This window comes from Cibotium barometz, chromosome 6 (genome assembly GCF_041138505.1).
Source record: "Cibotium barometz isolate CiBa-2024 chromosome 6, ASM4113850v1, whole genome shotgun sequence".
Classification (NCBI taxonomy): Eukaryota; Viridiplantae; Streptophyta; class Polypodiopsida; order Cyatheales; family Cibotiaceae; genus Cibotium; species Cibotium barometz.
In genome coordinates this window covers 25,544,933-25,557,742 of record NC_141051.1, presented here as the reverse complement: position 1 = coordinate 25,557,742, position 12,810 = coordinate 25,544,933, and the positions used below count along the sequence as shown (strand labels likewise).

Genomic DNA, 12,810 nt, shown 5'->3' with positions numbered 1-12,810 from the left:
GTAATCTACTTCTTTGTTGCAAATCCTTTACCTCATATGCAATTAATTTTTACTCTGAGCACAAATATAGAGAATAGAACTTATGTAACAATGAAGAAATTGGTCTTATGCTATCCCAATCAAATGTAAGACCATTCTTTTCCAAAATACTCATCCCTGTGATGGCATCTATACGCAAGTGTTCATCACCACCATCTCCAACCACACATTGCTTATAATACTCTCCACCAAAGAAGAGTATTCTCTCTCCATTATATTGCATAGAGAATAAAGAAGTAATGTGTGCCTTCCAATGGCCTACATTATCTTGTGGTGTTTGTTCTCCATCTACCTTAACTACCACATCATCGCCAATATTGTATAGGTCTCCGTTGTAAAATACACTTTTATAACATGTTACTTGGAGTGCATCTAAGCTTTCATTGACAATATTCCAAAATTTCCTTGCATATCTTATCTCATCTATGCTTGCACTCTGCTTGCATCACGAATTTCACGTCTCTGTCTTGTAACTGCAATGCCCTTATTCTTTATTACACTTTCACAATAACAATCTTGTATATACTTTCTCATATCACTCCATAATTTTTTAGCTTTATTAGCTGATGGAACCTCAAAAATTCCATCTTTATGCCATGGCAAACACATGAGTTTTTCATGGTCAGCCACCACAAAACCACTTGGTGTAACTAGAACCTCATGCAATTCTAGTAGCAACCTTTCATTAGGTAATAGATGATATCTATCAAATTTCATGGCTTTATAAGCTTTGGTGAAAAGAACACAACTGTAGTGATGTACATAAGTCACCTCATTGTTGAGATTATTAGTTTTAATCGCAACATAAGAAGACACATTACGCTCAAAGGTATAACACCAAAAGCGATCATGTAGACCATGCCTTACAACATGATCTAAGATCTCTCCATTACCTATAAAGATATAATTAAATTAATTAGACTTAATATTATTATGTAAAAGATATTAAAACTATCAAAAAAGTTTGATATTGATATACCTGCAACATGTTCCAAAGGAGAAGAATTTGGCTTTGTATACTCTTCTTTTCGGACTCTCCATGATTGTAACAAAGTCCTCACAACTTGTTGAAATATACAAGTGAATAGGGTGTGTGCAGGAACAAGCCCTTGGCAAGAGGCTGTAAAAGAGAATCTGTAAATGTGAGAGAACCTGTGAAAAGGTGAGAAGTATCTAATGGGAGAGAATAAAGGGTAGCATGAGGAGATTTAGGAGGTGTGGAGATATTCTGGGAGAGGTGGAGAGGTGGAGAGAATCAAGCAAAAGAGGTGGAGTGAATTAAGGAGACATCAGTGGGATTGGATGCTTGGATGTAAACTCTATAAATTGAGGCATTGGCCTAATGATAATTTGCTGGTTTTTAATTATCCATGCCTACATTAAGTTATCAGTTCATTGCTCACTAATCACATCTTAATTATCATCTAATCTCTTTGTTAATGATGTTGATTCTAGCATTTGATCCACCATAGCTCATCACATTGCTGCAAATTGGTATCAGAGCCTAGCCTAGAATCCATCAAATTTATGAGCCCATTATCTTGCTAATTAGGATTAGTATATGATTAAGAAATAATCATTTTTTTAAGTTGTTTTCAATAAGCTCTCTATACTCCCAGCTACTAGTGGAGGGGCTTGATCTCCCTCCAGGATTAACATTAGGGAAAAAGCTTCTAGGCAAGCATAGCCAGCCTCCCCACCATTCAGCTCATCAAATCAGTGCGCATCAAATCGCCACGTGCTGCTGCAGTTCTACGCGTTTTTGTAGATGCCTATTTTTTGAGGAAAAAATGTGATTTCTTCTTCACCAGATGCAATGGCTCTAATTCCTCTTGGCTCTAGGGGTTTTCAAGGGTGCTCTACAAGCTGGTGAAGAGACAGATTTTGATTTGATCAAGTCTACAGTGAGATCTAAGCTCTTCATCAAATCTGCAGGTGACTTTGGTAAAATAGAGATTAAGCATTCAATGTTTGGTCAAATCTTATGTTTCTTAGCTTAATCCTCTACTAGACTGATTGCTATTGATGGCCTTGAAAGGATTTGAGCTCATTTGAACTCTAAGTCCTCAGATTTAGACTCCCCGCATACTCTGTTTTTTGTACACAAAATAGAGGATTAATTTACTTATCAGTGATTAATTAGTACTAATCACTATTTTTTGGTATAATTGAGGATTCAAATTAACCATTGGGTATCTGATATAGATCCCTATAACTTCAGATTGTAATTTGGAGAAGGTTTGATACTCTAACCATTCCGTACAGATTTGTTACCCTTGGCATTAGGGCCAAAAACGTCTCAAAATGGGCTGTGTAAGGAATTTCGCTAACTTGCTAATTAGTAGAATGTTGATGGTCAAAACGGCTCCAAATTTAGCCGTTTTGGGTATTTAAAGCATATCTATCTGATTGAATACGTATCTAAGTGCATATTTTAAAATCTAAAAAAATATATCGTTTTCATGCTACTCTTTAATGGCTCGTCTCGAAATTTGTCCTCTTTTAGTGACTACGCGGCAAAATGACCATTCTCTCCAAACGCGCTCTTATCCATTCTCCAAAAAAATTTCACTCCTCTGCTTCTCTAAAAATTTCACAAGCTACATCTCATTCTCATTCTTCTGTGTCTCTCATGATCTGTTAGTAATGAGTGATACATCTAATCGTAAGTTTCATTTGAATATCAAGCTCAACCAAGAGTATGCAACTACACGGAGTGTCTACCAAAGATCCCTTTCATGTGCAAATGAAGCTCAACATCTTCGCAACGAAGGAAAGAAGCATATTGACCTATGGACAGATGGAAGTCTATATCCACCGGATCCCAAAACAGGAAGGTATCCTTCTTTTCACACACCACATGATTTGATTAGATTTGTTGGTGATGGGGAGGATGGCTTACTTGGTTATAGTTCAAGACTATCTCAATCACATATTAATTATGCAGAATATACTACATATCTTCAAAATACTTCATCTTTGAATGCAACAAAAATTATAGAACTTGAAAATAAAATAGTGTCTTTGAAACAAGAAAATGATCAATTGAAAACCTTAAAAGAAACTCCAATAGGATTAAGAGCACGAGTAAAACGAATGCGGGATGTAGTTAACTTAACAGAGAGCTCTGGACAAAGAAAAAAAAGGTTAAAACTTGTAAGAGATCATGTTACTAGCCTTCTAGGATTTGACATGTCTAATGCTCAGGAAAGGGTAAGATTTTTGAATGAGCTTATGAATAGGTCGGATATCTTGAAACTTTTAGAACTTCCTAAAAATCAAACTAAAAAAAAACTGATCTTTCAACATCTATTAAAAGATATGGACTTATTAGTCCAGCCTTCCCAAATGCAAGAAGTTTGTGACACAGTGGGAGTGAGTAGAAAGGGATACAGAGCCATCTCTAAAACCTGGTTCAGGGTCCTTAAGTATTACAAAATCAAAGCTTTTGGGTTGCCTAGACCTCACAATGTTGGAAAATATAGAACTCTGTTAAATGAGGAAATTTCTAAACATTTCGGAGAGTATTTCCATATTGAGGGAACAATGCCATATGAGAGACAAAAAAAAAATCATCTTTTGAATACAACGTTTATAATAATATTTGGATGAACATTAGAAAAGTCCAATCTTTTATGGTGAGATATTACAACATAAGAGAAATAGATTGTGAAGGAAAACTTGTATTTGTTTTAAAATTAGATGAAGCTCAAATCCAAAAATGTCAAAAAATGGAAAGAATATCTATATCCCTAATGAATAAAGCATTGGACTATAGTCAAGGTAAGCTTGATTCTCCATACCACAAAACTCAATCAGAAATGGAGCTATGGTGGATTGGATCAGCTCAGGTACCAGTAGAGAGTCATGAAACATTAAAGTGGCTCTTCTCAAAAATAGACATTCCTTCAGTTATTCAGAGCCAAAATACAGGTGAACAGCTTCATGTTGACGACATAGGTGATTTCATTGTGGAATGGCATTTGAGTGCCGACCTCAAGGCGTTGAAGTGTATGTTTGGTGTATGTGGAGGAGCAAATACCAAATATCCATGTCTTTATTGCATGGCAAGCACAGGGACAAGAGAATGGCTTGCAGAAAATGAGATTGGAAAACCACCATCCAGAAATAATGTGAATGTTGTCGATTATCCAACTTCTATTAAAATATGGGATCCAATTCTACCAATACATTTGAAAAATGTGCATATATGTACATTGCATGCAGAGATAAGAATCTTGGACAAATTGCTCAGACTTCATCTGGACTATGCATATTCTATTAAGCCGACTAAACTTGCAGATGAGTGCATAGAAAAGTGCGAAGCCTTGCTCTCTGAAATGGGTTTTCATGGTGGGGAAGTGCATCTTAAAAAAGATCCTGTTCTTTCTGGAGGTACAGGTGATGTTCTGCAAGATGTTTCAATGGGAGGAGCAAAAGCGAGAAGATTTTTGAGCAACCATGACACCAAACAAGTCAACGCAATGTGGAACTGTTGGAAACAGCTATGTGTCATCACCACAAATGTCAAAAGTAGACCAGATGTAGCCAACAAACGTATGGAAGTTTGGAAAAAACTCGACAATTTTTTCAAAGTCCTTAGACAACAAGTTGGTTCAAATACTTATGCAGATGATTTCAAAAACGCAATAAAGCTTTTGATCAAAGCTATCATAGATGCCTGGGGAGAAAAAGACATAACTTATTACTTGGTGAGTGTTCAGACTTATCAAAACAGTTATAAATTGGTGTGTCCAGACTTATTACTTGTAATTTCTTAAATGTACTAACAAAAATTATCTTTGTAGCATATTCTTTACTTGCATGGACCATATTTTGCTACAGAAGGACCACTTGCAACATGGAATACACAAGGAATGGAAAAGTCTCATTATCAAGCAAGAACTTCCTTTTTTAGATGTACCCGAAGAGGAGGAGGTGGACAAAGAAGAAGCAATGCACTAAAAGAATTATTCAATTGGTTCTACAGGAGGCAATTACAAAGGATGAGATCAAAGACCTAGCAATCTGAAACTACACCAACACCTCAAGAAAGAGACTAATGATTACTAACACATTTGTACCTTTAACAAAATATTTGCTGAAATAAAATCGGTCCTTGCAAAATATTGTGTACATTAGCTTTTGATTCTCTTGGGACTACTTGGCATGTCACCTCTGTATCTCAAAAATTTTCTCCTTCTATAACCTCCAAGAAGATTGATATCTGACACCTCAGCTGTCTGCAGCTGCATAGCTAGAGTAGCAAAGAAAGTATCCTGCTCTTGAGGCATTGAAACCTGCAGCATATCCAAAGATTCTAAGAGCAGCAGCTCTCTCCAGAAGCAAAACCTTGTTAGCATTTATTTGAAGGGGAGTATATCCCATGAACCTTGACAACACCTTCAAGGCAAATATTGGCAACTCAGCATCTTCAGAGAAGTTCATGTGGAATGCACAGAACACAGCCTTATCCAATGTAGGCAAGTAGTGCATGAGAGCAGATGAAGGCCTTCTTGACCTAGTGTCTGTAGATTTCACTCTGCTGCCTCTAGCTCTTCCTAGAAAATCATCCTTATCAAGCAATTCAATCTGCAAGACAAAAACCTCAATTTAAAAAAATTACAATCACAATAACATTTTACAAAAGATTAAATGGAAGCTACCTTCTGCAACTCATCCTCAATTACTACTTTGTCTTTCATCAAGTTGCATGAGCCAACCCTTTCCACTTTATCAGAATCTACCTGAAGCTTGAAATCTCTGCCAAAAGACTCAATACCTAACTCAATAAGCCTGTTCTCAAAATCCTCATCACTCAAGGAAGGTTTCCCCTCTTCCACTTTTTTAAGGCACAAGGCAAGTGCATCATTAGCAGGGATAAATGAGTTGTCAGATGTTTGCAAATCAAGTGCCAAAAACTCTTCCTTTGACTCTACTTCTGTATCAATAAAGTCTTTGGCCACTTCACAAGCTTCTGAAATTGCTGCAATACAGTAGTCTTCTCTGATATTGAAGAGACATTGAAGATAGGACAGAGGAATAAAATCTTTCTCATTGATATAGAAGAAAGGAAGGTTTGGAAGAGTAACAAAGGATTCAGATATGCTTGCTTCCTCTGAGGGCTCTTCAGTAATAGTGAAAGCCCTAAATTCTGCAACATCAAGATTGGCACTTTCTCTCTCCTCAGCTTGAACATCAATTTCTTCCTCTTCTAAAATCTCACATTTCTCTAACTTTGAAACTGTGGTGACATTTAAGTTTTCTTCCTCATTCTCTGCATCAATTTCTGGTTGTTGCTCTTTATCCTGTATTTCTGCTTTCAAAAATAGGAAGAAAAGAAAGGAGACATCCTTGGGGACAAGGTTGCAATGCTTTTTATGGATTGGACAAGAAATGGATGAAGGGCATGTGAAAGAGGTTCTATTTGAAAATCTACTGAACCTCTTTGTAACTTTGGCTTTCTCCACAGACAGCTGTGTAAAATCTGTAAGGTGACAAAAATCATGGTCTCCGATACGAAAACAATGAGCTTGAATTGACATTTCAAATTGCTTGTACTCATCTTTAAGAATGTCCTTTAGCTTCAACAAAACATCTGAAAGAGAAAACCTTGGATTGAATATCTCCACTGCATCAACGTATATCTTCATATCATGACCATCTTGCAAAATAGCATTCAAGAGTTTCTCACTTGGGCTTTCTTCAACAAGTTCATGTCGACCCGCAATAACTTTACTCATTGAGATATTTGAGAAAAATGCCTGAAAAATTCTGATGAGCCAGAACGAAGCGAAAATGAAAGGTCCAAAAAAATTGGAATGCCTCTATCGCTTGGTGCGGGCTTTGGCAATTCCAAGGTCTCAAAATAAATATTGATTTTTGCAAAATAGGGCTAGGAAGAGAATACGATGCAAAGCTTGATTTGACGCAAATAAGTGGTCCAAAACTGGGGAAAAAAATTGAAAGAGAGTTTTGAAAAATATACGTAGCGTGATTAAAACACCTTAAATAGTGACCGTTTATGCCACGTGGCAATAATGATTACATGACACGTATACCCAACGGTTCTTTGTACGACATATCCGAGGTATAAAAAGTTAATTTTGTTGAAAATATTCATATTTTTCTCCGACACTGTATCAAGCGAAAACAGGCTACCTTTTATTTCCCAAACCTACTTTTTCATTTCTTTCCCATATCAAGCGATTGCTTTCCAGGACATTTCGTTCCGTCCTTTCCCATATCAAGCGATTGCACATTTCCTGCCCGAATCAAGCGATTACGCTCATCCGAGATTTTTGGATTTTCTCAATCGCTTCGTTCGGGACTTCTTCTTTTTTTATTTCCTGCCCGAATCAAGCGATTACGCTCATCCGAGATTTTTGGATTTTCCTCATCGCTTCGTTCGGGACTTCTACTTTTTTTTATTTCCTGAATCAAGCGATTATCACTTTCCATTATCTTTGGATTCGCTCTATCGCTTCGTTCGGGCTACCTTATTTTTTTGTCCTATTATACAAATCTCTTCATCTGGTCTCGTTTTTTAAGCTTCAATGGCAAGGACAAAACAGACTACAAGGAAAGTCTACCCACCATTGGAGACTGAAAAAGCTGAGGACAAACCAGGACCTTCCAAACAAGAAAAGCCTCTTCCAAAGCCTCGTGCGAGGGCGACAGCAAGAAAGAGATTGAATTATCAGGTGAAGTCCTTAAGAGAGATAAGAGCAGCACAGAAATCTACTAGTCTTCTCATCCCTCGACTGCCATTTACTCGGGTTGTTAGGGACATATCAGAAAGGTTAGTTGGCAAAATGAGAAACACAAATCTTCAGAAAGCGCGATGGGAGACCCAGGCCCTCATGTGTCTTCAAGAGGCTGCTGAAGATTTTTTAATCGACTTTATGAATGATGGCTACATTGCTGCTGCATTTGCTCATAGGATCACTCTTATGAGCAAAGATTTTGTGCTTGTGTCCAGACTTAGATATAAGTTTGACAAAGCTTTGGAGCCTATTCCAAGTCTTCTATTAAGCCACATCGTTCTTGTCCTCTCCAATTCCATTGTTTTGAAACATGCCACAAAGACATGTATAGGCAAGAACCATTGAATTTTAATCCTTCTTGAAATCCTTCCAGGAGACATTGCTTTAAGAATATCATCTTTGATTTTGGATTTGAATCTTGTTATAGTATTTGGATCAGGAACTTCCCATTCTAGTGACATTAATGTGGGAATAGGTATGTCATATAATTCTCCATGAACACCTTCTCTTGATGGAACCCTGTATTCTGCAAAATACACAAATAAATCCACTGATTTGTAAAATGAAGGTGGTTTGTCTATGTACATGACATCTGCAATCCCCTTGTGAATTGCTTTGAATGTGCCACTTAAGCTCTCAACAGGCTGCCACTCCACAGCTGTTGACGGAAAGATAACTGAAATGAAACAAACAACAAATATATCAGAAAGAGAAATATTGTGTTGTATCAAATAGATAAAGTTTTGTTGAATTACAGTAAGAATGGAGAATTGGATGTTCATCCAAGTTCAACACCTTGTCTTTGGCCATGTAGACATGTTGAACTTTTGCAAGCCAGCCATTGTCGGTCACTTTGAATGCAAGAACACAACCTTTCCAATGGGATTTCACTTCATTTCGCTTGGTTCTTTTCACCCTGTGGGCACCTTTGCAAGAGGGAAGCATTGTTACCCAATCATTCACACGAAAAGACATGGGTTTCCAAACACCATCTTCTCTCGTGTTATGAAAATCACAAGAAGTTATATTATGAGAAGGACGACGTGAGGACGCCATAGAAGCTCACAGATAAGAGAAAAATAGTGAATCTTTTGAAAGTGCAAAGAAAGGAGAATAAACCATATGCCAAAATGAAGGGAAGGTGGAAAGTAGACGTTTGAAAAAATTTGGTGTTTTGTCATTAATAGCGTTGTTTTCAAGGCCTGAAAAGAGGATTTCGTATCTTCATGCTTGATTTTTTGAAATAAAAAATGGAACAAGATGTCACTATTTTGGACCCAAACTTTAATGTTAGCCATCGTAAACGTCTAAATTTAGCCGTTTTGGCCGTTCGCCACTAAAATAGAACCGTTAAGAAGACATTTGGAGGAGACAAGAATGCCATACTTTTGTATACGTGTCAATTCACAATTGGACAATTTCTTAATCCTTAGATTAACAAACAACCCTTTTCTAGCCGTTTTTGGCCCTAATGGTTTAATGTAATTTCTACTAGTAAAATTATGCTGATAAATTTGTTGTAATCATCACCTAAACACCAGATTGAGTTGTAAAAGGATAGACATTGCCCTTGAATCTTGAAATTGGATCAAGAGGTAAGACCCCCTTCACATCATCATGAGTACGGCACAAGAGATAGCCAAATTTAATACGGAGCACATGGCAGACAAAAACCATGTATCTGCTCATCATGAGTGAGGAAAAATCTGTGGGGGCTAGTTGAGGGAAGAGATGAATACCCAAAGGTGAGGGGAAAATGAGTGAAAGAGCAGGAATGAAAAAGCATTGGGACTTATTGCACTCAGTTTAAATGATGAAATCATTCATCACATCACAGGGGTACAATGGGGAAAACATGCATGGGATGAACTCAATAAATTATTTGGCACACAAGCTAAAATTCAAAGATAAACCTGTTAATATAATTCTACAAATTGGATATGAAGGAAAGTGAACCTTTAATCACACACTTGAACAAATATAAAAGCATTAAGCAACAACTGGCAGCTATTGGCAAAAAGGTAGAAGATGATGAGGCACTAGCAGTGCTTCTGAAGAGTGTGGACAAAGGTGAATATGAAAACATTGTAGCAACATTAAAGAATGTACCTGAATTGAAGCTACACGAGATAGAAGGAGCTCTACTAGAGCAAGAGACTAGAGGCAAAGAGAAGAAATGGCTGGACTCAATAGTAGGAGAAGAAATGGCTGGACTCAATAGTAGGAGAAGAAAAAGCATTCTTCACCCGAGGAGGATTCTCTCGAGGACAAGGACGAGGAAGAGGAAGAGTAGGAGGAAGGACCTTCATTTGCCACAACTATGGAAAGCCAGGACACATGGCAAGAGACTACTACAGCAAACCCAGTGGAGAAGGAATGACATCGACAAACTTCATGGAGGCTCCTAAGGAAGTGGAGTCAGATCATCTTTTTTGAGAGAGAGAGAGAGAGAGAGAGAGAGAGAGAGAGAGAGAGAGAGAGAGAGAGAGAAACCCCACAACCCAATGTAACCTGCCCCAACAGAGTAAAACCACCTCTGAGCCACCGATGATGTAGGCCATGTGGTAGATGTATGTGTGAGCACTTTAGTCAAGGTCACGGGCACTTGTAGTAGCCTTGGACACATAGAGAGAGAGAGAGAGTATCAAGGACTATGAGCTTAGGGACTTGAGGCACTGGTCGCAGACTATCAAGTAAGAGGGAAACTTGGTATAGGGTCTAGGTGTGCTAGGAGTATTCACTTGAGGAGAGGTGTTGAAATATACAAGTGAATAGGGTGTGTGCGGGAACAAGCCCTTGGCAAGAGGCTGTAAAAGAGAATCTGTAAATGTGAGAGAACTTGTGAAAAGGTGAAAAGTATCTACTGGGAGAGAATAAAGGGTAGCATGAGGAGATTTAGGAGGTGTGGAGATATTCTGGGAGAGGTGGAGAGAATCAAGCAAAAGAGGTGGAGTGAATCAAGGAGAAATTAGTGGGATTGGATGCTTGGATGTAAACTCTATAAATTGAGGCATTGGCCTAATGAGAATTTGCTGGTTTTTTATTATCCATGCCTACATTAAGCTATCAGTTAATTGCTCACTAATCATATCTTAATTATCATCTAATCTATTTGTTAATGATGTTGATTCTAGCATTTGATCCACCATAGCTCATCACATTGCTGCAAATTTAACACAACTTCCATACTTTCTTTTGACCATCCATAGTCTCGGCTGAAGTTGTAAAAGCTATGTGCAATATCAATCATTAAGACGCCCAAGTCTTTATGATGTTTTGAAATGCCTTGCACTACACGCAGGACATATGGCAAGCACCATTGGATAAACTTTTGATTTTCTTCGGCTTTGAAACTCTCAAAGTATTTGCTAGGAGACTTAGGCCATCGACCATACTGAATTGTAGGTGGCACTACTTTGGATACTTTGCATCATCGATTTCTTTCTTCATTGAATTACTATAATTCTTTGAAAATAGAGAAGAAATATAATTTTTGAAAATATTCAAAGAGAATATATGCATGACATAATACACTAGATCAAGTGATAAATCAAAACCATAGAGATCATATAGCCTCCATAGGATAGATTCACCTGATAACCCTGCTTTTCTTAAAGTAGCTTCTCTATCATTAGCTGTGTATTCTGTCTTTGCTTCCTCAATAGCTTCCACCATCTCTGAAATGTCTCTTTTTTCAAGTGGATATCTTGCTTAAAACCTATTTTGGTCATATACATAACGACCTATAAATCTTGGATTACTATTATCTAAGGTAGCTTTAGCTTTATCCCTTCGACAAAATGATTGCCCTCCATCTTTGAAAAGACCAAGTTTACATTGTGCTGGGTGATCCCCAGTAACCATCATCATAGCTCTTATCTTACATTCCCTTTTTTCCTCATGTGGATGCTCAAAAATTCTTTCAAGGGGATAATTATACACCACATCAATACCATCAATGAATAAGCTTTCAAGTTCTTCTACTAATGGCTTCAAAAATGCACCAAAAACATCACCTAAATTATGAATGATTTTTTTGCAACTAAAAGGTACAAATAAAATTGGTAAAACTCCTAAGCTTAAGCCATATGTAGCATTCAAAATATTCATTTCAACAGCTCCACAATCTTTTTGGGTTGTCCTAGATGCTTGAAAACCATCCCAATGTAACAATAAGGCAAAATTTCTAGGATCTCCCTTGTATGTTTTCTTTGAAATTTGAATCGGTAGACGACATTGCTTACATACAAAATTATACTCTTGGCGATCCTCCATCCATGATGTTGGTAATATATTCGAAATATTCTTTTGAGGAAAGGTGGTGTATTTCTTTTTGTAACATGGATTTGCACAAACAACAGGCAACTCATAAAAAGCATTTGGATTCCAAAAGTCTTGAATGTCTTGACATTTAGATCCATCCCAAAAATCATGAATATTTTCTAATTGTTCGCATGAGTCTTTGCCTAACCATCTTTGTTTCATGTGCCACATACTCATAAAGTCATGACAAAAGCTTCTACTCTTGACTAGCAATTTGAGTTATTCACCAATAGGAACGTAATCAAATGCGAGCATTTCTTTTCTTGGAGCACCACAAACTTTACACTTCTCACAACAAGTTCCACAATCACGCTTGAGTTTCTTTTTATTACCTTCTCCACTATAATTACAGTAGACACGATTTCCAATATAATTATCCTCATTACTCGGATAAAGTAGCTCAGGCTTATGAATATTTCCATCTACTCCCATGCATATCTTGTATTGTTGTACAGACACCATTCCAAGACCTTTAAACAATGAATTTAGTTGGTCCCAACAAGCAGGAACTTGAATACCATCAAGATCTCCATCCCAAGATGATGGTAGTTGCACTAACAGTTTACTAAGAGACTCTTTTTTAGCAATTCCACTTTTAGAGTTGACTCTTGATCCTCCCATATCTCCAAATAGCAAATGAAGCATCTTATTTTGTAAATCAATTGAGACTTGATGATCGTCC

At 37.3% G+C, this 12,810-nt stretch overlaps 1 pseudogene; it reads right to left on the bottom strand.

The window, feature by feature from the left end:
• Nucleotides 1–462: 462 nt before the first annotated feature.
• LOC147637566 (uncharacterized) lies at nt 463–11,480 on the bottom strand (annotated as a pseudogene).
• Nucleotides 11,481–12,810: the final 1,330 nt, after the last annotated feature.